This window comes from Microcebus murinus, chromosome 10, assembly GCF_040939455.1.
Source record: "Microcebus murinus isolate Inina chromosome 10, M.murinus_Inina_mat1.0, whole genome shotgun sequence".
In the NCBI taxonomy this organism is placed as follows: domain Eukaryota; kingdom Metazoa; phylum Chordata; class Mammalia; order Primates; family Cheirogaleidae; genus Microcebus; species Microcebus murinus.
The window spans coordinates 85,342,371-85,368,928 of record NC_134113.1 but is presented as its reverse complement, the minus strand read 5'-3'; positions in this window follow the sequence as shown (position 1 = coordinate 85,368,928).

Here is a 26,558-nt window from a genome sequence, read left to right as displayed (position 1 = left end):
ACATAGTGTTTCTCTGTATTATTTCTTACAAATGCTTGTGGGTCTATAATCATTTCAAAAATTTTAAAAAAATACTTAAAAATATCATTGTGGATTGATGTATAACAACATCAACACATATGGGGTGGCCGTTTGAACCTCAGGGAGTGACTGAATCTCTGTGGATCACCATCTGTTGCATGTGGAGGTTTTCTGTTGCCATATCCCTATCACATATATGAAGAGGATGGATCTATTTATAAAGACCTGTGAACAGTTTTGATTTATTGCACTGTGGATGTTCCATAATAAAAATTTAAATACACTGCAAATATTTGAATGGAAAATTAAGTTTATGCTAAAATGACCACACTTTATAAGATGCCACAAAAAATCAGGCTTTGTTTTGTTTTATTTTGGCTAATCAGTTACTTTTAGGTAAAAAAAAATTGAAAAATCTAAAAGAATGCTATATGATTACAAGCCATGGCATTTAGTGCAATTTGTGTCAAAAAGTAGAAGTGGAAGTCAAAAACTTCACATTTAAATAATGAAACACAAAATGCATGTTCTAGGTTGTCAACTGACAACTTTTCAGGTATCTGACATGTGCACTGTGGGTGTAAAATCATATTTTATTTTTAGACAATTTCAGTCTGCTTACTGATTAGAAGTTGGGAATCATTTATCTTTTATTACTTTATACAACTTTCTATTTGTGGGCGAGGCCAAGGTAACCTAGATAAAAGAAGGCTCAACCTAAGAGCATGAAATGAGCCAAAAAATAATAACGTCTCATGGTGTACAAAGGCCTTCAGTAGATAATCTACTAGGTTTTCAAAATGTATAGTATTTATATTTGACAAATGTCACTATCATTACATTTTATTGTTATCATCATTATTTTTAAGTTTGAGGGGTTTGTGATGTTATCTAGCGGATAATTTAATAATTGTCCTGGAGAACACGATCAGCAAGGTGAACAAGCAAGAGGAAAAGCTCATATTCTTGCTTCAGCTTTTTGTTTCCCAGAGGTTGACTCAATAGGTAGCTTTGTGTGGCATAAGATGAGAAGAAACAAACAAAAGAAACATCAACAAAAACACCTATCTCGCATCCTTTTGCACACACACGCAACACATATTTTTTAGGGTACTGCTACGTTGATAAACTCAGTAAACAATGATATATTATGAACAAATATAAACACATTTTACAGTAAATAATATTGTATAAAGCAATGTACAAATGCAAAAGCTCATTTTTGCTAACCAAAAAGCATGTTTTCTTTACAAATGATCATGCTGAAACCTAGATTCTGTTATAAAAACTGTAAAAATACTGTGAAATATTATGCATTTTTTCATGAACCAAAATTACCAGCTATTTAATTGGGGTTTGGAGGTTGCAGAACCCCCTCAAAAAACCCCTGAAATGTAGAAAATATTAATATATCATTGCTACTGGCTAAGTAATGAGAGATTATTTAGGAAAAAAATGATACATTTAAAAGACATGAAAGTGATTAGCTGTATAAAATTCTGTGTTTTTTTTTACTTTTTAAAAGTTTTTAATTATTATGAGTACATAATAGTTATATATCTTTATAGAGTACGTGCGATGTTTTGATATAGACATACAATGCGAATTAATCAAATCAGGGTAATTAGAGTATCCAACACCTCAGGCATTTATCATTTCTTTGTGTTAGGAACATTCCAACTCCACTCTAGTTATTTTAAAGTATACCCTAATTTATTGTTGATGATAATCACTTTGTTGTGCTATCAAATAAAATATTTTTTTTTTAAAAAAAGCAATTTGAAAAAGCAAAGAATCAAAACAGGGGGGAAAAAGTTTTGCTTCATCTAAGGAACCACTATATGAATTTTATAGCAGCCCTTAATAGAATACTAAAGGATTTCTATTTGGAAGTTCACAAGCATGCCACAGGAATTCCCCAGTGACTAAATTTATTGCCCTCTGGTTTTCGAATTTGGCTTGAATTGTGCTTTATGCTTGCTAGGTTAGTGCTGCATTACATTCTAGCTAAAAGAATCTTTTCTATTTCACATTGCTCATCTAACATACATTTCCTTTTTTTTGAATGTGTTAATAGATATAATTTTTTCAGATAATATATTTATAATGCATTTGGGAATTGTTGCCAGTTTAATTTAAAATGTTTTTAGCTATTGAATGTACATAAACAAAATTATTTTTGTAACCTTTTGACTGTCTATAGGCTTCCTTTTGCATCTGGGGATATAATTTATTTCCAAATGATTGTTGTTGTTGTTGCTGCTTCATTGTCATGATAGTTTTTGCTTTGCCATTCATCCCCCCACCTTTTTTAATTTTTTCACTGTCATAGATTGCTATTGCTATCTACTAAGCTGAGTGCCTCATAGACTAGGTCATTAGGATTGGACGCTGCTTTGGCTTGCTCAGGCTGCTGTAGCAAAACACCATAGACTGAGTGGCTTATAAACAAATTTATTTCTAACCATTCCAGAGAACAGGAAGCCCAAGATCAAGGTGCCAGGAGATTGGGTTTCTGGTGAGGGCCTCCTTCATCATACACAGCTGTCTTCTTAGCTGTAACCTCAGGTGGAGAAAGGGAATAGGGAGCTCTCTCCAACTGCTTTTATAAGAGCAGTAATCCCATACATGAGGACTCTGACCTCATGACCTAATCACCTCCCAAAGGCCACACCTGCTAACACTGTCACCTTGAGGATTAGTATTTCAGCATATGAATTTTTATGGAGATGCAAACATTCAGGCCACAGCCCTATCTCAAAGAAAATGGTCAAACTCTTTATATACTAAAGGGACAACATCTGAACTATTCCCTAAAAGAAGCAGAAACTGTTAGTGGATTTCTGTCCTAGCAGTAATGAAAATCAAATCTCTAATGTTTTAGAATGTTTTACCTATATTCACTTCATAAATCTACACTCCCTGTCTACCCATCTCTTAAACGAATGTCTTCTAAGATAAAACAATATTACTCCTATAAGCAGAAAGTCATTTATGAAATCTAGAGTGTTGAATGCATAAATAGTGTTCATAGGGATTCTTCTTTCTAAAAAAACGAATGCTCTCTTTCTAAAAAAAAAAAACACGTGGGGAGGTTAAAGTGTGGGAATGAATAAATATGTCAGGAGGCACCCAGTGATGATAAATGCCACACAAAAAGTAGTAACAATGAATGTGAAGAATGGATTAATTTCAAAAATAGTAAAGAAAATTAGCAGGATTTGTTGTTTACTGGGACATGTGCTCCAAGTAAAGATGATTCTGAGTTTTCTTAATTTTTTTACCCTATTTTCTTTAATTAATTAATTTTTTTTATTTATAGTTGACATGTAAAAATTGTACATATTTGTGGGATACAGTGTGGTGTTTCAATGCATGTATACATTGTAAAATGATCAAATCAGGGTAATTACCATATCCACCACTTTAAACATTTATCATTGCTCTATAGTGAAAACATTCCCAATTTTTTCTTCCAGCTATCTTGAAATATACACTATGTTGTAATTTGCTGTAGTGACCCGACTGTGTAATAGAAAACCAGAATTTATTCTTCCTGTCTAACCACAACTTCGTACCTGTTGATCAACTTCTGTTTTTCTCTTCTCCATATAATTCCCAGCATTTAGGTTGATTCAATATTTTGGCTATCGTGAATAACACTGCAATAAACATGGGAGTGAGCAGATATCTAAAAAGACTTAGAGTTTTCTGACCTGAGAAGTAAGGATGAAGTTGCCATTTATTGCCATTAAACCAAAAAAAAAAAAAAAATGAGGACAAATAAGGGAATGGTTTTTCTCCTCTTACAAGTTGAAAGCAAAACTTTCAGTTAACTATTGATAGAACTTGATTCATTTCACGAACAGCTAAGCATACTTGTTCTGGTCTCTGGCCAGAATAGCCTTAGAAACGTCTTCCACTGTTCTTGCAGTCAGAGAGGAAAATATCTGCTGTTAAGTGATGTCACTGGAAACAAGTCACAATAGCTGCTGCTCCTAAGCCCTTGTGGTATTTATTGGTTCTGCTGACAGTGCCTTGCTGACCAATATAAATTTTTGACTCCTTTCTTGGGACTTTGCCATTGAGGCGGCACATACTTCAGAAGCTATTTGACACACACATACAAAACTCAGAAATGTGAGATTATGGATCCTTTAGAGGCAAACTTTGACCCTTTGTAAACAAAAACAAGCAGATAAACTGTTCTCTTCTCCAATTTTATTTTAGAAATGCAGTGCACTTGTAGTCTACTTGAAGATACACTGTGAGATCAAGAAATCAGTTATAAAGCTGTGGGTGACATTGTAACTGACTCCCTTTGGCTGGCCCTCTTTCCTTTCCAGATCATTCTCCTTTCCCCATGCTCCTGCTTCCCTGGGATTGGCACTTGCTATGCAGCCAACGGCGCATCGAACTTATTATTTAAACATCTTCAACAATCAGGATGATAAAATGCATTACACTGTTGAATGCTAAAGACAGCAGTAAGTATTCACTCTCTTACTCCCAGGGGTGTATTAATTCTTTTGCTCTCTATCAAAATATGGTCCACAGGTACCACTGATTATCTTAATTTCCACAGAATATCATACTGGTCCACTATATTTATGACATTATGCTAACTGAATTTGATGAATAAAACATGACACATATATTTTATGCCTTAGTGAAACAGATATGCCAGGAAGTGAAAGGTGCACTAAGAATAACAGTAGAAAGTAGACCAGTACTACATTCTATTCCCTCCCAAGATTGTTACAGAAGATGCTTGTGAAGAGAAATTCACATGGTAGAGCAAGAGATGAGACGAATTTTGGTTATTTCCTTCATTTGAAAGGAGAGGTGACTAGGGGTATCAGTTTACTCGTGGGCTTGATTAGTTAAGAGAGTCCAAAAAGGAAGGCAATCAAAGAAAAATGCATGTCAAACGATCTATGTGATTTTAATTGGCATGGAGACATATGGTCAGATTCTGATGAAACTGGGGACCTTGAACCTCCATTCCTCTCCATTCCTAATTTGTTGAGTATTTTGCTCTTGAAAGGGTGTTTTATTTTATCAAGTGCTTTTACTGTATCTATTGAGAAAAATCATATGATATTTGTTACTTATTCCATTAATACGATATATTTACCTTAATTGATTTTTAGATGTTAATCCAACATTGCATCAACTCTGGGGTCAATCCCACTTGTTTGTGGTATATAATTTCTTTTAGATATATTACTGGATTTGATTCACTAGCATTTTGCTGAAGATTTTTGTGTCTATATTCATAGTATTTTTGTAGTTTTCTTGTGGTTTCTTTGTCTAGTTTTAGAATCAGAGCAATATTACCTTCATAAAATGAATGGGAAAATGTTCTCTTCTTTTTAATTTTTTGTGCTGCCATGTAAAGAATAGTAATTAACCCTTCTTTGAACGTTTGATAGAATCCCGCAGTATAGCCATAAGGTTTGGGCTTTTCTTTGTGGGTAGTTTTTTGATTATTGATTCAATATTTTTTTTTTATTTTTTATGAGTTTATTATTGTTGTCTATTTCTTCCTGAGTCAGTTTCAGTAGTTTGTGACTTTCCAAGAAATTTGCTTATTCCATCTAAGTTATCTATTTTGCTGACATGTAAATTTTCAAATAGTCCCTTAAATAGCTTTTCATTTTTACAAAGTCAATAAAATTGATTTCTCTTTAATTTCTGATACCAGTGATTTAAGTCTTCTCTCCTTTTTTTCTTGATGAAACTAGCTAAAAGAGTTTTTTGTTGGTTTGTTTGTTTTTGTTTGTTTGTTTGTTTTTGTTTCAAAGAATCATATTTTGGTGCCATTGATTTTTTTCATTTGTCTTTCTATTTTCTGTTTCTTTAATTTACATTCTACTCTTTAGTATTTTTCCCATTTTTATTTGTCATTTTAAATGTCTTAAAGTGAAATGTTAAGTTAATGATTTGACATTTTTCTTCTTTTGTAATATAGGCATTTATAGCTATAAATTTCTGTCTCTGCAATGTTTTAGCTGCATCCGTAAGTTTTTGTATATTATACCTTAATTTTTATTCATTGCAAAGTATTTTCTAATTTACCTTTAGATTTTTTCCTTGACCCATTGGTTAATTAGGAGTGTATTTTTTTTTAATTTCCACAGATCTTAGTTAGCAATAATGTATTTTATATTTCAGAATAACTAAAACAATGGAATTAGAATGTTCTTAACATAAAGAAATGCTAAATGCTTGAGATGATAGATACCCCAGTTACTCTTATTTGATCATTAGGGATCATATGCTTGTATCAAAATATCACATGTACCTAATAAATATATAAAACTAATATGTATCCATAAGTTTCCACAGATATTTGCTTTCCAAATATTTCCCTCTTATAGACTTACTTACTAATTACATTCTATTATGCTCAGAAAACATGCATTATGTTGCTTCTATTCTTTTATATTATTAAGGTTAGTTTTATAGCATAGTATATAGTCTGTCCAAAAGATCTCATGTTCATTTAAAAATAATGTAGTCCTTTGTTGTTTAGTGGAGTGTTCCATATTAGGTCAAGTTGATTTATACTGTTATTCGAGTGTTTTATTTCCCTTTCTATCCTCGGTCTAGTCTATCAATTATTGAAAGTGGAATATTGAAGTCTCCAACTATTATTGTTAAATTATCTATATCTCTCTTCTTTATTGTCAGTTTGTTATTTTATTTATATAGGTTTGTAAGTTATATGTCTTCTTTTTTTATTAACCCTTTTGTTGTTATAAAATGTCTCTCTTATCTTTAGTAACATTTTTTTTTGTTTGAAAGCCAATTTTGACTGATATTTGTATAGTCACTCCAGTTTTCTTGTGATTGCTCTTTGTATGGCATTTTTTTAAATGATTTTACTTTCGATATATTTGGTCTTTTATCTAAAGTGTGTCTCCTGTAGACACTATATTTTTGAATTGTGGTTTTTATCCAGACTGAAAAATGTTGTCTTTTGATTGAATTGGACTCTTTAATCCATTTACATTTAATGTTATTATTGACATAGTTGAGTTTAGGTCTACTATTTCACTCATTTTTTCTCCATGTATCATGCATTTTTCTTTCTTTTGTTCCCCCTTAATTTTTGTCTTTGAGTTTTTGTCAAATTTTGTCCCCCTTAATTTTGTCTTGAGTTAATACTTTCTAATGTAGTACCTTAATTTCATTGATCAACTCATAGTTAACAATGAAAGAGTGGATATTCTCCCTCCCACCCCCGTGATCAGGAAAATGATGTGGATGTATACTCTTGTGAAATCTATTCAACATTGTACTGGAGTCTAGCTAAAACAATTTGGCAAGACAAATAAATAAAAGCTATTTACATTATAAAGGGTGATATAAAATGTTCTCTATTTGTAGATGACATGGTCTTATTTAAAATGTTTATATAATCCATTAAAAATATTATAACCAATGAGCCCAGCAGTGTTACAGGAAATAAAATCAACATGAAAAACTTAATTTTATTTCTATACACTTGAAATGAATGATCCAAAAATGAAATTAAGAAAACAATTACACTCACATTAGCATCAAAAAGAATAAAATCCTTAGAATAAAATTTAACAAAAGTAGTGCAAAACTTACACTCTGAAAAGTACAAAACATTGTTGAAAGATATGAAGATCAAAATAATAGGAAAAATATCCTATTTTATTTTAATGTACCAATCTCTTTAAATTTAATGTGCTTTCTTGTTGGCAACGTGTAGTTGGGTGTTCTTTTTAAATCTATTTTGACAATCTCCATCTTTTTAACTTGTATATGTAAAGCATTCACACTTAAAATGATTAATGACATTGTTGGATTAATACCTACCATGTTTGTAACTGCTTTTCATTTTTTGCATTTATTCTGTATTTCCATCTCCCCTTATTTTCTTCGGTAGTAATGGAACCTTTTAATATATTTCTTTATCTCCTGTCTTAGCTTATCAATTCAGTTTTTAATTTTGATCTAATTTTTATAATATACATTTTAACTAGTCGAAGTCCACATTAAAATAGCATTATACTGCTTCATTTTTAGTGTACATACCTTAAAACTGAGTATTTCCAGTTTCTTCATCCTGTTCTTTATGATATTGTTCTCATTCATTTCACTGATCTCTCCACTAATAATCACCCAATATATTGTTACATTTATTCCTTAGACAATTTTCTTAGATAAACTACGAATAAGAAAAATAAAAGATATATTTTTCCTTCTTTTATTCCTTTTGTGAAACCTCTTTCCTTCTTTATGGAGATCTAAGTTTCTGAGCTATATCATTTTCCTTTGACCAGAATAATTTCTTTTAACATTTTTTTGCAAGACAGGTATGAGCATAATGAATTCTCTCAGTTTTTGTTTGTGTAAGAAAACCTTTATTTTTCCTTAATGTTTGAAGGATAATTTCACTGAATATCAATTTCTAGATTTATGGCTTTTTTCTTTCAACACTTAAAAGATTTCATTTCTATCCATACTTGCATGGTTTCTGATAATGAGCCCACTGTATCTTTTATCTATACTCCTCTTTAGGTAATGTGTTTTGTTTCTCCCCTGACTTCTTTCAAGATTTTTTTTCTGTGACTTTCATTTTCTGCAATTTGAATAGGATGTGTAGATTATTTGGTATTTATTCTATTTAGTGTTCTCTAAGCTTTTTGGGTGTGTGGTTTGATGTCTGTGATTACTTTTAGAAAGTTTTAGGACATCATGACTTGAAGTATTTCTTCTTCTCCCTTTTCATTCTTCCCCTTCTTATATTCTAATAATGCATATTTACACATTTTGAAATTGCCCCATAGTTTTTCAATGTTCAGTTTTGTTTCTGTTCTGTTTTGTTTCATTTTTCTTTCCTATCTTTCAGATGAGGAAGTTTCTATTGACATATTTTCAGCTTCGTGATTCTTTCTTTGGCACTGACAAGTATATCAATGAGCCTATACCAGACATTCTAAAATTCTATTATAGTGTTTGGATTTCTAGTATTTCCTTTTGATTCTTTCCCAGAGTTTTCATCACTGTGATTACATTACCCAAATGCTCTGGCAGGCTGTCTACTTTTTCCATTATACCCTTAACACATCAACCATAGAAATTTTTTTTTTTTTTTTTTTTTTGAGACAGAGTCTCGCTTTGTTGTCCAGGCTAGAGTGAGTGCCGTGGCGTCAGCCTAGCTCACAGCAACCTCAAACTCCTGGGCTCGAGCGATCCTTCTGCCTCAGCCTCCCGAGTAGCTGGGACTACAGGCATGCGCCACCATGCCCGGCTAATTTTTTATATATATATATCAGTTGGCCAATTAATTTCTTTCTATTTATAGTAGAGATGGGGTCTCGCTCTTGCTCAGGCTGGTTTTGAACTCCTGACCTTGAGCAATCCGCCCGCCTCGGCCTCCCAGAGAGCTAGGATTATAGGCGTGAGCCACCGCGCCCGGCCTAACCATAGAAATTTTTAATATATGCTGAATACTTTCAACATTTGTGTTATATGTGATTCTGTCTTGTCTTTTCAGACAGCATTTTTTTGTTGCCTTCTAATATACCTTGTTATATTTTTTCTGAAAATTGGTTTGAATAGTAGGAACTGAAGTTAATGAGATGTTATTAGGAACACTTGGATTAAACTGGTTAGGAATTGATTTCTATTTAATATTTCTTGACACTATATAGGCCAGAGGTTTATATTTTTTTCTACTTTTCTTGTTTTTGTTACCTCTGTTGACTTGGGCTTCCATAAATTCTCCTCTGAGAGAGTCTACGTCTTATAGGTCTTTCGGCAATAACCCACTGTTATTATTCTGGAGTCCTGTTTGTGTTTTGTTCATGTCTGGGGAATGCAGAGCATTCTATAATCTTACAATCAAACTTCATTGTTAAGTGGACTTATGTCTTGGAGTTGTGGCCTTCTTATGTGTTTCTCCATTGGCATAGCGTTTTTTCTCCCTGCTTTCTATTCCTGGCTGCAGTCCTTCAAATTTGTTTGCTTGAGACCTTAATCTCTGTTGACTATGCCCTCCCATCTATACTTCTGGTGAGAAAAGAAGGCTGGCAAGGGCTGGGGTCAGAACTTTTCCGCTGGGAAAAGTTCTGGCAAAGTATTTTCTCATGGAGACCAGGTTTTTATGATGAAAAATGCTCTGGGAATATTCACAATGTCCCCTCTTCTGCTTCCCCTGTTAGAACTAGGGATGATTTTTCTGGATCTTTACCATGAGAAGTTGGCGTGGTTCCTGAAGAAAAAGCTTGTGAAAGTGTTGGGCCCCCATAAGATTCTGGCCCTTCTTCAAGACTTTCTTATTCTTAGTTAATCTACCCTTAGGCTCCAACAATTCTTCACAGTTGCTATTCAAGCATTCTTATCAGTTTATGGTTCCTGTGGCTTCTGCTTCCGGTAAGCACATCCTAGCCCTGCCTCAGAGGATGTGCCTGTCTCTCCTGATTTTGTGATGTTATTTTTCCCTGCAACCTCTGTTCTCTGATGTGTACAAGAAAAGTCATTGATTTTCAATTTGTCCATCTTTTTCTTGTTATAAGAACAAGAGAGACAACTTCCAAGCTCTTTAAATGCTCTTAAAGGGACAGATAATATATATTTTGGCTTGTAAGTCATATGATTTTTACTGTAACTTCTCAGCTCTGTTGTTTTAGTGCAAAAGTAACCACAGATAATATATTAACAGATAAATTTGAGTGTATACCAATACAACCTATTTACAGAAACATGTTTCTGTCCCATGTTCTGTAGTTCACTAAACCTTATTTTGTCCATATCCAGACTTAAATCCTAGCAAAGCATGAAGTGTAAAGTGAGATCTGTGATAAGATGTGATATACACCAAAATATTTGTACAATGTAGCTAATTTATATATGAGAATACTGGAGAACTAGTATGCAAATATATTTTAGAATTGTGGGATCAAGGTAGAAGGATATGGAAAATTTAATCAGGCTAGATTTATTGATATTAGCCTTTTGAAGCAGGATTCTGGATTTAGTGTTAGCTTAATGGGCTAGGAATGTCTCTTAAAGTTTGCTTGATTATTTGACTAAAATATAGACTAAAATATAGACTAAACAATAGCCTACACTGTGTGAAGATAAAACACCCAAATATCCTTTGTGTACTACAGAGGAAGATATCAACAGATTTAGACAGATTTGAATATTACATAGGATTTATCACATAAAATGTGGCCACCCACCCATGTTGAGAAAGGCATACAATTTATCAGTGCAGCAGTAAATAAATTTGTGAGGAGAGCTCTAGTTTACAGACCCGAGACCTCTTCCATATAAGAAAGGCTGGGTATCTTTCCAGCAAGGTTTTTGCAATTCCTCCTGAAATGTATGCTATTAATTATCCTCCCAGCCATTTCTATAGGGACCTGCTACCTGATGATGTATTAGGAAGGGAAAAATAATCAGAATTCTCAGGGAGGACTTGACGTTGATTCTGTAGACCCAAAGCATCACTGTGATCTACCAGTCAGAGTAGCAGAGTAGGGGCTCATGAAGGTTAAGTGATCAATGCTTTTTTTTTTAAATCAATGAAGTTTTGTTTCAGATTTGTCTCACAGTAGGCTCAGTTTTCTAGAATATACCTGTGCAGTTTTATACTTACCTATTTCCCTTAGAAGTTTGTATGAGCTGGAAGAATTTATTACTCCTCAAGGAAAAGTATTGCCTTCTGCAATGGGTTTGAACAGCACCGTCAGATCACTGTTGCTGAGCTGCAATGGCCTGTCCTATGAGCAACATCTTATTAAGGGAAAGTCTGGAAACATTGCTCTTTAGCACGCTCCTTCATTTTGTCTGGCCATCAGGCTTCTATCAGCATGTGTACTTTAATTTTTATGAGACTTGTAAGTAGACCTACTAAATTAGTAATAAACAACACATAGAAATAATGAATTTGGACTTGTATAATGCAGTTTTATTATGCATATAAGCCAAGGAGATGGAAAACAATACGAATAAATTAATTTTAATTTCCACCAAAACTGCTTCATGGCCTTAAAATTGAAAGGCACTTACCTTTCAACTTGTCTAGATAGCTCAAGGCATAGCACAAGTACTTTCCTTACCTTGCTAAGAGATCAGACAGATTCATTTTAAAATGATAACCTCTATATTAATCACAGCATAATCAGAAGTGTATGAATCTATACTGATAGATATAAATATATTTGTCAGTGCTTAAAACATTTTTCACAGCTGAATATATTATTTAATTCAAAGTTAAAGGGCTTATACTAAAGTTCAAATAATTTTAGTAGATTAGGTGTCATTATGTGAACATCTTTGTCAGCAATTACTGGGTATAAAAATATGAAAACAAGTACAATTTGTCTAAAATAGACATGTTTCCTTTGAAAGGTAATATGAATGTTTCTTTAGTTGTCCTCTTTCGTGAAGAACTAGAAATAGAATCACCCAGAAAAGTGTCAAAAATTTACCTTCACTTTTCCAAAACTGAAGTTTAATTGTACTTAACATCAAATAAACAGCCTTTACCTTTAACACTAATGTACCCTAAAGACAGTTTCCACTCATTCTGTATGATTAAAACTATGTTAGGAATATAAATGTATTAATTTATAGATACAGATACTAATTGCTTAAATATTGAGTTCAAAATCAGGCGCTAATATGTGTGGAATAATTGGTTCTTGCTGTAGAAGGAAACGATAATAAAGAACTTGAAAGTGCTGTCACATTTCACATAACTAGTAAAATCGCAGAATATTTGAAAAATATTCTGAAAGAAAATGTCTTGGGGCTTCCTTAATGAGAATGAATGTGGTTTGAAAAGATCAAATAATATTCACATATGTCAAATACAGGTTTTAATAACAGTTAGAGATAATGAATAAAATTAAAGTAGGTCAATTTAAGTCATTTATTTTCCAAAAGGAGCTACACATCATAATCACTGCTTGTTAAGATATAATTAAAAGCGAAATGATATTTACCAAAGAAAGCTCAGTTACTAAATATAAAAAAAATCAACATGAATTAGTTTATCATCTTTTAATTTTAATGTTCATTTTTTATTAGCATATCAGCATTTTGTAGTTAATGGCCATGTAAATATGATAATGTAATAATAATTGAGATAAGAGTGGTTATCAGAGTCATGAGAGCAGAGTGTCCTTGTTTTGCCGCTGATGTTTTAGCAGCCTGCTATTATTGTGATTCAAAAGCAAATCAGATGTTTTCTAGCACAAAGTATTCTTGGATATATATATATATATATATATATATATATATATATATACATATATATATATAGGAACAAATGACTCCACAAAAATGAAAAATATTTCTTGAATTCTTCAAAAATAATCCTAAATATAAAACGTAATCTTCACATATTTGTAAATTAAATAACATAAAGCTGTAATTTTTGCTGTAGCAATATTTCATTGTTTCCAATTCAGTCTCTAGTACTAAGCCTATCAGATCATGACTTCAAAGAGATTGTTCATGCTGAGGAACAATTAGCTTAATAAAAGTCTGTCATAATTCAATATAATTACTTAATCTCCTTTAAAAATCAGACTAAAAAATCCCTGTTTCTTTAGAAAATTTGATTATCCTTTTAAAAATCCAATGAGTATATGATCTGGAATAGTTTTCTATTTTGGTCATCATTTAAAAGTGCCCATTTTAGAAAATTCTTAATAGACAACCTGCATTCTGGAACTTATTATTGTAACTTATTAATTTTGAATGAAATGGAAAGAGTATGAGCCATAATCAACAGAGGAAAAGGAAGTTTAAGAAAAGTAGCATAAAATTTACACTGTCATGGGCATGGCATATGAGAATAATTTTTTGAAAGTCTAAATTATTGGCAGATTTCAAAGAATAATTCATTTATCATTTTTAAATAACAATTATTTCTATTTCTGTCATACTGTATGGCATGGCCAAAATATACACTTAATGAAATCTACTTCAAGCCTAACTAGAAAAATCTTCCCAAATTCCACTTTACCAAATCACAACTTATACCTAATGAAGCAGAATTGATATAGACTATATACAAATTTGCTTATTGAATTATATAAACACGGTTTTGAGTGAAACTTGACTTTGAGATAAAAGACTATTAAATATATTGTACAACACGAATATGAAAATAAATATTAACTTTCCCTTGGAAAGTTCCTTCAGCAAATCCACCTGGTGAATAATCACCCATTTTTCAAGTTCAAATCATGACCTCCCTCTTGGAATTTGTTCCAGATTTGCCAAGATTAATAATATGCCTTTTTAATCTTTTCCATACCCATATATCATTAAGTGTCACAGATCTCCCATACTTAAAAAATTATTTTGTTGAAATATATATATACATATATATATAACAAAATGTACAAAGAAAAGGAAAAAAAATAACAAAATGTACAAATCACAAGCACAGTTCAATGAATGTTCACAAAATGAGCACACTTAAAAAACTGCCACCCAGGCAAAGAAATAGAGCACTACCAGAGCACTCATAATTTCTCATTAGCCCTCCCAATCAATGTACCTTTCCTTCCAGCAAAAGCAAATTACTAGCCCGATTTTTTTTTTTGGTCAAATATATAGTTTGTTGTCTTTCTTTTTATAAAGTGTTAATAAAAGGAATATACAATATGTATTCTTTGTGCCTGTCTTTTAAAATTGTTTTGGTCAACATTGCATTTGTGAGATACATTCATGGTGTAGCATGCCTTCATTTTCATTGCTGTTTAACACTCCATTCAATGAGTATACCAAAACTTACTTATCCAATGAATTGCTGATGGACATTTGGGTTGTTTTCAATTTTTGAATATCATAGTTAATGCTGCTACAATTCTTTCTACATGTCTGTTACTGCCCATGCATTCTATCAGATGTATAGCTAAGAGTGAAATGTCTCAGTGATAAGATATGCATATATTCAAATTGAGTATGACAATGCCAATGCATATTCAAAGTGGATGTGCCAATTTGCAATGATACAGGCACTTTAGAGGAATTCTAGTTTCTCTACATCCTTGACAACACTTGCCATTAATGGATATATAGTAGTAACTAATGTAGTTTTTTCATTTGCAATTTTCTGATTACTATGCATTTGTACACATTTTTGTTTGTTCATTAGCCTTTTGGATACACAATTTTATAAATTATTTTTCATATTTTTGGCCTGTTTTCTGTTTAGCTTTTTCTGTCTGGTTTATTGAGTGATATAATTTTTTTCCTTTGAGACAAGGTCTTGCTCTGTCACCTGGATAGAGTGTAGTGATATTATCATAGCTCCCTGCAATCTCAAAGTCTTGGGCTCAAGCAATTCTCCTGCCTCAGCCTCCCAAGCAGCTGGGCCTACAAGAGTGCACTACCGCACCCAGCTAATTTTTTTTCTTTTTTTCTTTTTTCTTTTTCCTTTTTTTTTTTTTTTTTTTTTTTTTTGTAGAGATGGGGTCTGGCTCCACTCAGGCTGGTCTCAAATTCCTGGCCTCAAGCAATTTTCCTGCCTTGATCTCCCCAAATGCTGGGATTACAGGGGTGAGCTATCGCACCCAGGAAGTTATAGAAACTTTTTATAAATTCCAAATACAAACCCTTTGTGACTTATATGTGATGTGTTGCAAATATTTTCTCTCACTTTGCAGGTTGTATTTTCATTCTCTCATATATGACATTTGCTAGAAAAAAGTTCAAATTTCGATGTATTTGAAATCATCACTAATTTACTTCATAATACTGTATTTTGTGCCTTAAGAAGGTTAGCCCCAGGCCAATGCTTAACCTATTCTATGTTATATTCTACCAGGTGTATTGCTTAACTTTTAAAATATATACATATATAATCCTAGTATGTTTCTTATTTATTCTATGTTATCTGATATTAGGTATAGGTATGTCAATTTTCTCTTTTAAATATTGACATAAATATTTTGAAAAAAATTTCCATGCTGTTATTTCTCCCTATACCGTTATATTTAAACCATTTTATTTATAAGCATATATACATAATATTTAAAGCAGTTTCTTACAAGCATGTATATATCTAAACACACTCACACACACACATATACATATATATAGTCAGTTTTTGCTTTCAAACTATGGTATTTGGCTTAATTATATTTAATTATTAGTATATTAAAGTTAAAGATTCTGTAATTTTATTTGAGTCAACTTTTCTACAGGGTGTTCCAAAAGTCAGCAGACATAGGGGAAAATTTTTGTAAAATTTTGTAATGAACGTTTTGTAAATTAAGGTATATTTAGCTACAATGGGAATTTTCACCGCATTTTGAAACTTTTGGGATGCCCTGTATTTTCCCTTTACTCTTAATTTTTTAATGGTGAATTGACTATTTTTGTGTATCTTTTATTATTTTATTTGTTTGATATACAAGTCTGTTTATTCAGTAGGCAACTACTGATTGCAACAGGTTTTTATATTACTTAGCAGTCACAGTCTTATGTAAATCTTCAATCTAGTTTAACATACTCAGTAGTTTGCTGTATCTTCAAGAGTGTAACATTGTAACACTTAAACTCCATTTGCTTCCTTTCAATTTGTGTGGTAGTGCTATACTGCATTTATTTTAATCTACATTTTAAACACCCCAAATGAGTTTTATTTTATATACACAGTACTTATTTAGTTTATCCACAAGTTAATTTTTCATACATTATTGAACTGTTAAAAGTAAATTTGTCCTTGCATTTAAACATTACCCTTTAATATTTTTAATTTAAGTACATTGGAGATTAATATTGTTATTTTCTGCTTGCCTAAAAATATCTGCATTTGCATTGATAAATTAAGAATATTTTCACAGGATATAGAGTATTGAGATTATTTTCTTTCATCATGTTTCTGTATTCTATTGTTTATGTTGAGAAATTGGCTGTAAGTCTTACTGTGGTTCATAGGAAGATTAATATGACTTTTTTTCTGTTTGATTTTAAGATTTTCCTTAATCTGTTAGTTTTTCAAATGTCTTACCATTATTTTTCTATTTCTGGAACTTTTAAAATTTATACTGCTTTGGAGTCACAGTGTTTCTTGAATCTATGATTTGATATACAATTATTTTAAATTTTGGAACATTATCAGCCATTATTTCTTCAAATATTTTCTGCACTACTGTCTGTCTTTTCCATCTGAGATTTCAGTCACCTATATTTTAGATTTCCAGTATTTCCTATATTTCTTGAAAATTATTTTATATTTGCTATATTTGTGTTTCAACCTGGATATTTTACTAGATTTTATTTTTTGTATTTTTTCTTTGATTGCATTAAATCAGGTTTTGAACTCAATCATTTTATTATTAATCTTAGTTATTTGAATTTCTGATTCTAAATTGACATCATTTATAACTCTAGTGATCTGTAAAAATTCCCAGTCTTGCGTTATAATCTCATGTACATATTCATCATGTTTATTTAAATTCTATGTTGAATAGCTATGTTGTCTATTATCTTATTTTTCTTTTGGTTTTGGTCATTTTTTTTCTTTTCATATGGCTGGTCACTCTATATGGACAAACAAGGAGCTAGAATATCTTTGAAATAGTAGCAAAAAGTTCAATACCTTATGCCACCTGACATCAAATTTATGGAGAGAGTGGGAAGGTAGGAAAAGGTCTCTAAACATTATAGTACTAATAGAATATAGAGGATAAAATTACAGTTTCAGGCTCTGAAAGAGTGATTAACCCTGTTAAACTTCCATGATTATATTAAGGGAAATACTTTTGGAGAAAAAAATGAAGGAAAATTAGATCAGTTCTCTCAATATTTCGAAATACTAATTATTTCAAAATCTGTATGAATTGAAGAGATCTACAGTTGCTGTCCATCAGAAGTCAAAGTAAATACTTTCTGGTGAGAGATACCATCACTCAGAGCTTGAAATTATCAATCCAGTAGTAATGTTTTTATAATGTTTGATTACTTTGGTAAATCTAGTTAACAAATGATTTTTCTTCTCTACTTTCTGAGAGAAGTATGTAAAATTGGTTTTGTTTCTTATTTAAATATTTCATATAACTTTACTGTAAAACTATCTTGACTTGGAGTGTTGTGTAAAGGTTTTTGATTACTGTTTCAATCTCTTTAATAGATATATAGCTATTTAGATTTTGCTTCATCTTGTCAGGAATTTAGAAATTTTTTTAAAAAATTGTTAATTTTTTAAAGTTGTCAAATTTATTAACATATGTTTATTATATTCCCTCATTATATTTTTGGTGTTGGTAAGATCAGGTATTTCATAACTGCTATTGGTAATTTTTGATCTCTTTCATTTTCTTTTACTAAATTGAAGCTTTATCAGTTTTGTGATCTTTTTTTAAGAGCCAACTTTTGGCTTCTGTATTTTATTCATTCGGTCAATCTCTATCTTTTAATAGGAAATTTAGTTCACTGTCATGTAATGTAAATTTTATATGATGCAATTTAAGTCTATCATTTTATTATTATTTTCTTTTTGCACCTATATTTTCCCACTTGTTCTTTGTTGCTTGCATTTTTTTAATTGATTTAAATGTCCCAATTGGCTTCTTAATAACAATTGTTGGAGAAGTTTTATGTTGACAGCAAAATTAAGAGAACGATACAGAGATTTTCCACATACTCACTGACTCTACACAATACATGTATAGTATAACCTGTTATAAACATCCGCAACCAGAGGGGTACATTTGTTACCTTAATAAACCTACATTGACACAACATTATTACCTAAAGTCTAGTTTATGTCAGGATTCATTCTTAGTGCTATATGTTTTATAAGTTTGGAAAAACATACAATGATATGCATCAATCATTATATTATCTCCTTAGCCTCAATACATTGCATGAATTTTATGTAAAATGTGCATGCAATAATATAGGGAAGTTTACACACTGCCTGAAGCTTTAATCTTATAATTGTCATATGTATTAACTTTTTATACATTATAAACTCATTCAAATATTTATGTATTTTAAACACATTTATAAGGAAACAGTATTTTATACTTTTCCACAACTTTATAATTTTTTATTATATCTTTAATTAAGGTTCAGGTTTCCTTTTGGTATCATACTCCTCTAACCTGAAGAATGTTTCTGAGCATTTCTGAAGTGAAGATATTTGCACTCACTATATAATTACAGTGATAATTTTCTTAGTTTTCCTTCATGTAATATTTTCTTTATGTCATCTACATTATTGAAGCATATATTTTGCTTGATATAACATTCTGCTTTGAGGGGCATTTGTTTTTTTTCTTTCAGTTTTTTAAAGGTGTTATTCAACTGTCTTCTATATTCAAATGTTTCTGATGAAATGTCAGCTGTCATTCAAATATTTGTCATCCTAAATATAATGAGATGAATTTCTCTGAATGCTTGCAAGATTTCTCTTTAAATTTGACTCAAATTAATGAAATTAACTTTGATTTTAAACTGTGATATGCTTATAGGTTCTTTTTCTTTCTTTCTTTCTTTCTTTCTTTCTTTCTTTCTTTCTTTCTTTCTTTCTTTCTTTCTTTCTTTCTTTCTTTCTTTCGATACAGTCTCTCTCTATTGCCTGGCCTAGAGTGTCATGGCATCAGCCTAGCTCACAGCAACTTCAAAATCCTGGGCTCAAGTAATCCTCCTACCTCACCCTTCTGAGTAGCTGGGGCTACAGGCATGCACCACCACACCTGGCTAATTTTTTTATTTTTAGTAGAAATGGATCTTACTCTTGTTCAGGCTGGTCTTGAACTCCTGAGCACAAGTGATCCTCCCACATTGGCCTCCCAGAGTGCTAGGATTACAGGTGTGTGCCACCATGCCCAACCAGTACTTTTATCATATTTATTTTGCTTGGAGATTGCTGTACATTTTGAATCTATAAATGTATATCTTTGACATTTTAATAAATTTTCAATCATTATTTCTTCAAAAAGTATCTTCTTCCTTTATATTCCTTGTTTCTTCCTGGATTTGAATTATGCACATTTTACAACTTTTGAAATTTCCCACAGGTCCCAAGGCTCTATTTATTGTTATTTATCTTTATACTCTATTTTTCAGATTACATAATTTTATTAATCTATCTTCAAGTTCACTCACTCTTCTTTCATTGTTAATCTGCTCTTAATCTCATCACTTTAAAAAAAAATTCAGGTATTGCATTTTTCAATTATAGACCATTTTTTTGTGCTCTTTTTGAAGTTTTGATTTCTACACTGATAATTCTTTTAATTACCTATGAAAACATTATTTTAAAAACTTCTAAACAGCCTTATTTATAAATCCAACATCTGAGCATCTCAATATTGATATCCATTTGATTGCTTCTATTCTTGAATATAGGTGGCATTTTTGTTTCTTTATATGGCTGGTAATTATAGATTGCATCTTGGACATTATAAATGAGATTTTGTAGAGATACTCTGTTTTATATTTCATTATGCTTCTCTCCAAGGAATTCTGTTAAGTTGGCAATAAAATTTGCTTAAAAACAAAGCTCTATGCTCTGAAACCACAGTTAAACTATTTTGTTTTTTAGGCTTTGTTTAGGCTTCCATTTCTGTCCCTTCATGACTTAGAGGCTAAAGATTTAGACAGAGTTTATGTAAATATTTTAAAATTGCCTCTCTGAGGCTTTTGCCTTCCTAGGATTTTACCCTTATTTTTCATCTTTTGTCGTTCCCCAGAACCCTGTTTCTTCAAGCCGATAATACTGTGGTTTTCCTTCATATCTGGAAATTGAATTGGCCTTTTGGCTAAAATCTAGTTAGAAATAAGAAACATTTATGTGCACATATGGAAGTAACATTCACTGGGTGTCAGGCAGGTAGGAGGGGGGAGGAAGGAATGGATATATTCACACCTAATGGGTGTGGTGAGCACTGCCTGGAGGATGGGCACACTTGTAGCTGTGACTCAATGGTGCAAAGGCAGTATATGTAACCTAAACGTTTGTACCCATGTAATATTCTGAAATAAAAAATAAATTAAAGAAATAAGAAACTCACCCTATGACATTCCTTTAATATCAGTTTCAACTCTCTTTTTATCTCCCTGCTTTTATTACCTTTCCAGTTCTTATAGGTAGTTATTTTTATATTTGATCCATAGTTATTTAATATTATTTATTATTTGTGGATTACTCAATAATACAGGAACCATTTTCAGATGAATCCTTCCAATTGTGAAGTTTAGCTTTCCAATTTGTGAATTTTAAAAAAAATTCAAAATAATACAAAACATTTAAAACTAGAACATAGGTAGTAAAAATATCAAACATTATGGAAAGTATTCATCCAAGTTGAGGTTGGTGTTTACTTCTGGGATTGAAGGATGGAGATGGAGAATATATTTTTTTAAGTTCAAAAGGAAAATGTGATTCACTTTAGGATATTGAAAATTGAGGTGAAGACAAAGTAGGGTTATTTTACCTAGTGCTAATTATGGAAAATTAAGTAAGATGTAGAATATTGTTAAGGTATTATACAGGAAACATGGACTTTATCAAGAAAGCTGCCCCATTCCTAAATCAGGTCTCAAAACAGGGAAAAGTTGCTCAAATTTAGCAGTGACTTTCTGTTGGAAAACAGTGACTATAAGGTGATCACGATCAGAGTATTATACAATCTGATCTTACTCTTTTCTCTCCTGTAATTTCCTACTTGGTCTTTTCAATGGCATCCCAACTAGAAGTCAAGAGAAGGTAACCTATTGAGTCATTAGCTATAGATCAGTCTTCTGTGGGATAAAGCGTGGAGAAAATGTTTAGAAAGTAGATCTGAATGACAAAGAAAAGATATACGCATAGCCCAGCCCATTTACCATGTAGCATGCAGTTTTGGTTCTTAATCTTATTAAAAGATCATTTATATAAAACTGGAAACTGAAAAAAGATTATTCATATTCATTTATATTATCACAGAGTAGTAACAATTAACAACACGAAACCAAATTGTTAGTACCTACTGGCACACTTAATATCAGGTAGAGTGGGAAAACAGGACAGAATGAAACAATTACATACAATAAAATATAGCACTGCAGTCCTTCCTTGTGGCTGCTTTTTCAGGACTAAGTTGGTAATCATAGTTTCTGTTTCAGTTATACATTTCTTGTTACCTTTACCCTCTGCTAGCACCTTGAATAGATTGAGCCCTTTACCAAATAGGGAAACGAAAACTTCATTCTTGCAGGATGTAAGATTTTGTTTATTTTTTAGAGTCAGAATTTATTTTTATTTTTTTAAAAAAACTAAATTTTGTAGTGTTATATATTTAGGGAGTACAAGTGCAGTTTTGTTTCATGGATATAGCGCATAGTGGTAAAGTCTGGCTTTTAAGTGTAGCCATCACCCAAAGAGTGTACATTGTGCCCATTAGGTAAGTTTTCATCCCTTACTCTCTCCCAACCTTCCACCCTTCCAAGACTCCAATGTCTTTCATTCCTAGTAAACCAAATTCAGCTGCACATAAAAATAAATCCAGCTGTTGATAATTTCATTCACTGTGCAGAAGCTTTTTAGTTAAATTTAGTCTAATTTGTCTTTTATTGTCTTTTTTGCATTTGCTTTTGGTGTCTTGATCATTAATTCTTTGCACAGGCCAATGTCCAGAAGCACAGGCCAATGTCCAGAAGAGTTTTTCCTAGGTTTTCTTCTAGTATTTGTATAGCTTCAGGAAAACAGGTAAGTCCTTAGTCTATCTTGAGTTAATATTTATATATGGTGAGAGACAGAATTGCAGTTTAATTCTTCTTCATATGAATATCCAGTGTTCTCAGCATCATTTAGTGAATAAGATGTCCTGCCCCCAATGTATGTTTTTGTTGATTTTGTTGAAGGTCATCTGGCTGTAGGTGTGTGGTATTATATTTTGTCCCAAAGATCTATGTGTCTATTTTTATGCCAATACCATGCAGTTTCAATTACTATAACCTTATAGTATAATTTGAAGTCTAATTATGAGATACTTCCAGCTTTATTCTTTTTGCTTAGGATTGCTTTGGTATTCAGGTTCTTTTCTTATTCCACATGAATTTTAATTTTTTTTTAAATTATGTGAAGAATGATATTGATATTTTTATAAGTGTTGTATTGAATCTGTAAATTGCTTTGGGCAATGTGTTCATTTTAATGAGATTGATTCTTCTGATCCATGATCTTGGCATGTTTTTCCTTTGCTTGTGTCAGCTATGAATTTTTGTCAGTGTTTTGTAGTTCCTTATAGTGATCTTTCACCTCCTTGGTTAAATGTATTCTTCGGTGTTTAATGTTTTGTAGCAACTGTAAATAGGACCTTTTTTCTGCCTTTTGTATCATTGGCAAGATGAGTTTAAAATGGTCATCGGGCAGACTCAGTTTTTAGCTCATCAGAAGCATGATACTATTTCCTGGTGGAACCATTGATCCTTTGGATGATATGGTATCTAAACTCAGTCCAAAGTCATAAAAAATGCAAATAAAAAGTATTTTCTCCCTGTATCTTTTTATTGTTGGACAACTTACTTGGCTTATGAGGACAACTCACTCTGGTTATGAGAAAGTTAATAAGCTAACTCACTACTAAAATTTTGGGTGTCTGTAAAAGAATGTTGAATCCATTAAAGAATCTGATATTTTTACTGATATTTTATTTCTTCCCTTAGGAAATTACATAAGTAGATTAGTTTTTATGTAGATTGAGGTTGAATCAGGAAAACTAGATAGAAAAGTATAGCATGTGGTATAGATGTAACTGATGACCTTAAGACTAAATAGGTTTCAAAGTAAAAATTTATAATTTATCTACTTAGATTATAAATAACCTAAACAAAGAAAATAAGATCTCTCAAGGACTGAAAATAAAATAAGTGAAAAATGGACAAGGACTTGTAACATAATCATGTTTAGTTTTTCAGGGAAAGGAAAAGAGTTCACAAATAGATGATGGAGTAATATGAAAAATAGGAAAAGAACCAAGAGGATGAAATGTGAAAGACAAACTGAAAAATAGGATTGTCACTGAGGATATGATAGTGTGAAATGCCACAGACCAAAATACATGAAATATCCTTGGTTTTGATTTTTTGAATTTCATTGAGGATTTTTTTTTTGAAGATTGTCATTAGTATTTTTTTAATTATTATTTCAGAGTATTATGAGGGTACAAACATTTTGGTTAAATTTTATGTCTTTGCCTCTCCCTAGGGAGGGTTAGAGGCATGCCCTTCTCTTCTATGATGCTCACAATGTCCTTTAGTTGTGAGGTTACCCCCCAACCCCTAATCCCTGGAGAATAGACAGCCTACAGAATGGGAGAAAATATTTGCTTTATACACATCCGATAAAGTGCTGATAACAAGAATCTATCTAGAACTTAAAATAAATCATTCAGGATCTTTGCGAGAGAGGTTTTGCTAAATCTCCTCAACAGAAAACCTTTAAGCTTTAAAAAAGTATACATAAGGCATTAAGTGAGACAATAGGAGTAGTAAAAATAATATTCTGTAAAAAAACTTAGTAGTTAAAAAAGGAGAATTGAGCTCAAGAAGATTATTTTTATAAGTTAAATGAAATTTAGTGACTCCAGATTGAAAAGGCCAACTGATAGCTGAGGAGAAATAATTAAAAATATTAATCTAATAAAAAATCTTTGATATATTGCAATGGATTTTCAAGACCTCACTGATAAAGAGGATATGTGAAAACATGCCCAAACAAAATAGAAGGTTTTGTTTGACAGCTACAATAACTAGAAATATTTCAGACTTCTGGTCTATAATACTCAATATTTGAAAACAAATATCTAAGGAAAAATGATGAATTTATGTCCAATCCATATATAATTCAAATAAGGAGATAAAATTAATGTTTTTAAAAATATTCATGGACTGAGAAAGCTTAAACTTTTAAACAAGTATTTTCTTTGAGATGACATAGAATCCTTTAAACATCTGATCTGTGTCTAAAGACAGTCTCATAAAATGAGTTATTCTTTTCTAATGGGAAAACCAAAATTTAGACTCCCAGTTTCCTTCCTTCTGAAGACTGGAAACATGTGACTTAGGAGCTACCAAGCAAATGGACCCAGTGGCATCTTAATTAAATAAATAAGCAATGTGAGAAAGAAGGCACTGAAAGACTCAGTCTTTTGGTGATGTGATAATAGAAACCTTTTAAAGGCAGCAGTTGCAAAGTTTATGGCCTTAAAGATATAAGTTGTATTGTCCATAAATAGCAGTAGTGTGTTTGCTGGATCAGCTTTTGAGTCTAATTCCCTGATCTTATCAGAGACTTGTGGACTTTCCTTCAAAAAATTCTTTTTATTCTTAAACTATGCTCAAAAGATGCTTTCCATTCAATGGATGTTGGGATTTTAGCTTTTATAATGGATAAGAGTTCTGCCTTATAAGATTGGGTGTGGTTTTCCCAAAGTAGGAGAGAGGTTCAGAGATTCAGTTGTTAGATAGTAAAGAAGATTGGCTAATATCTCCTAGAATCTTCCTGTTGGGCTGTACATCATCAAAAAATTTAAAAATCTTTATTCCTGACATATTAAATATATATGTATATATATATTATGCACTTTCCCCTTGTTTTATCGTTAATGATTTCATATAGATATTCTTTAATCCGTAGACTAAATATTAAAGTGAACCACAACCAATACATCTCTATATAAAATGGTGGAGGAGAGAGAGATTTAAAAAGTAATAGAAAAGTACATTATTTCCATGATATAGCAAGTGAAGACATATTGGTTAATGATATGTATTCCATGGTTTACAATTAATACTGAGCCAATTGTTATTATTTATAAAGAATAAAATAATTTGTGCTATTTTCTCAACAGCCATTAAAAAAGATTTAAGTTTCTGGAAATTAGAAAGAGGTAAGTTGTAATATACCTTCAGAAATTTTTGAAGTTACTATAAAAAGTAGTAAAAATTACTGTTTAAATTTTACTTTCTCTATTACTTGAAGGAGAGTAAAAATTTAGAGACAAAAGCAAGGAAAGGCAAAGATAAATTAAAAAGTAGAAGAATAAGTATATTAACATAATAATGTAAAAGGACTATATTCCTGAATCATGACATAAATCAAGGATATTCATAAGTGGTTTGCAAAAGCACATATACATAATCTCCTGGAAACAGTGCATAAAATAATTTGTCAATACATATCAAAGAAAACAAATGAATGTCTACTTAATATTAAAATCATAAAATTATAATTTAACATATTAATAAAGGACCTTAAATAAATGGGACATGAATGTTCATCTTTTATTGATAACCTGTAAACCAACAGATACACAAGTATGAACCTCAATATTTTTATTTTGAGCAGGAATATGTGCTTATATTTTATTGAGCCATTTGATTCCAGGTAACTTTCAACTCCTCCTAGCACACACCTGATCCTACTTTCACATCAGAACATCAGATCGATTATCTGGGGCACCTGTTAACATTCTTTGGCAACTCAGCTGAGGACCGGTATAGATTAAGTATTCTACCAAAATCTATAA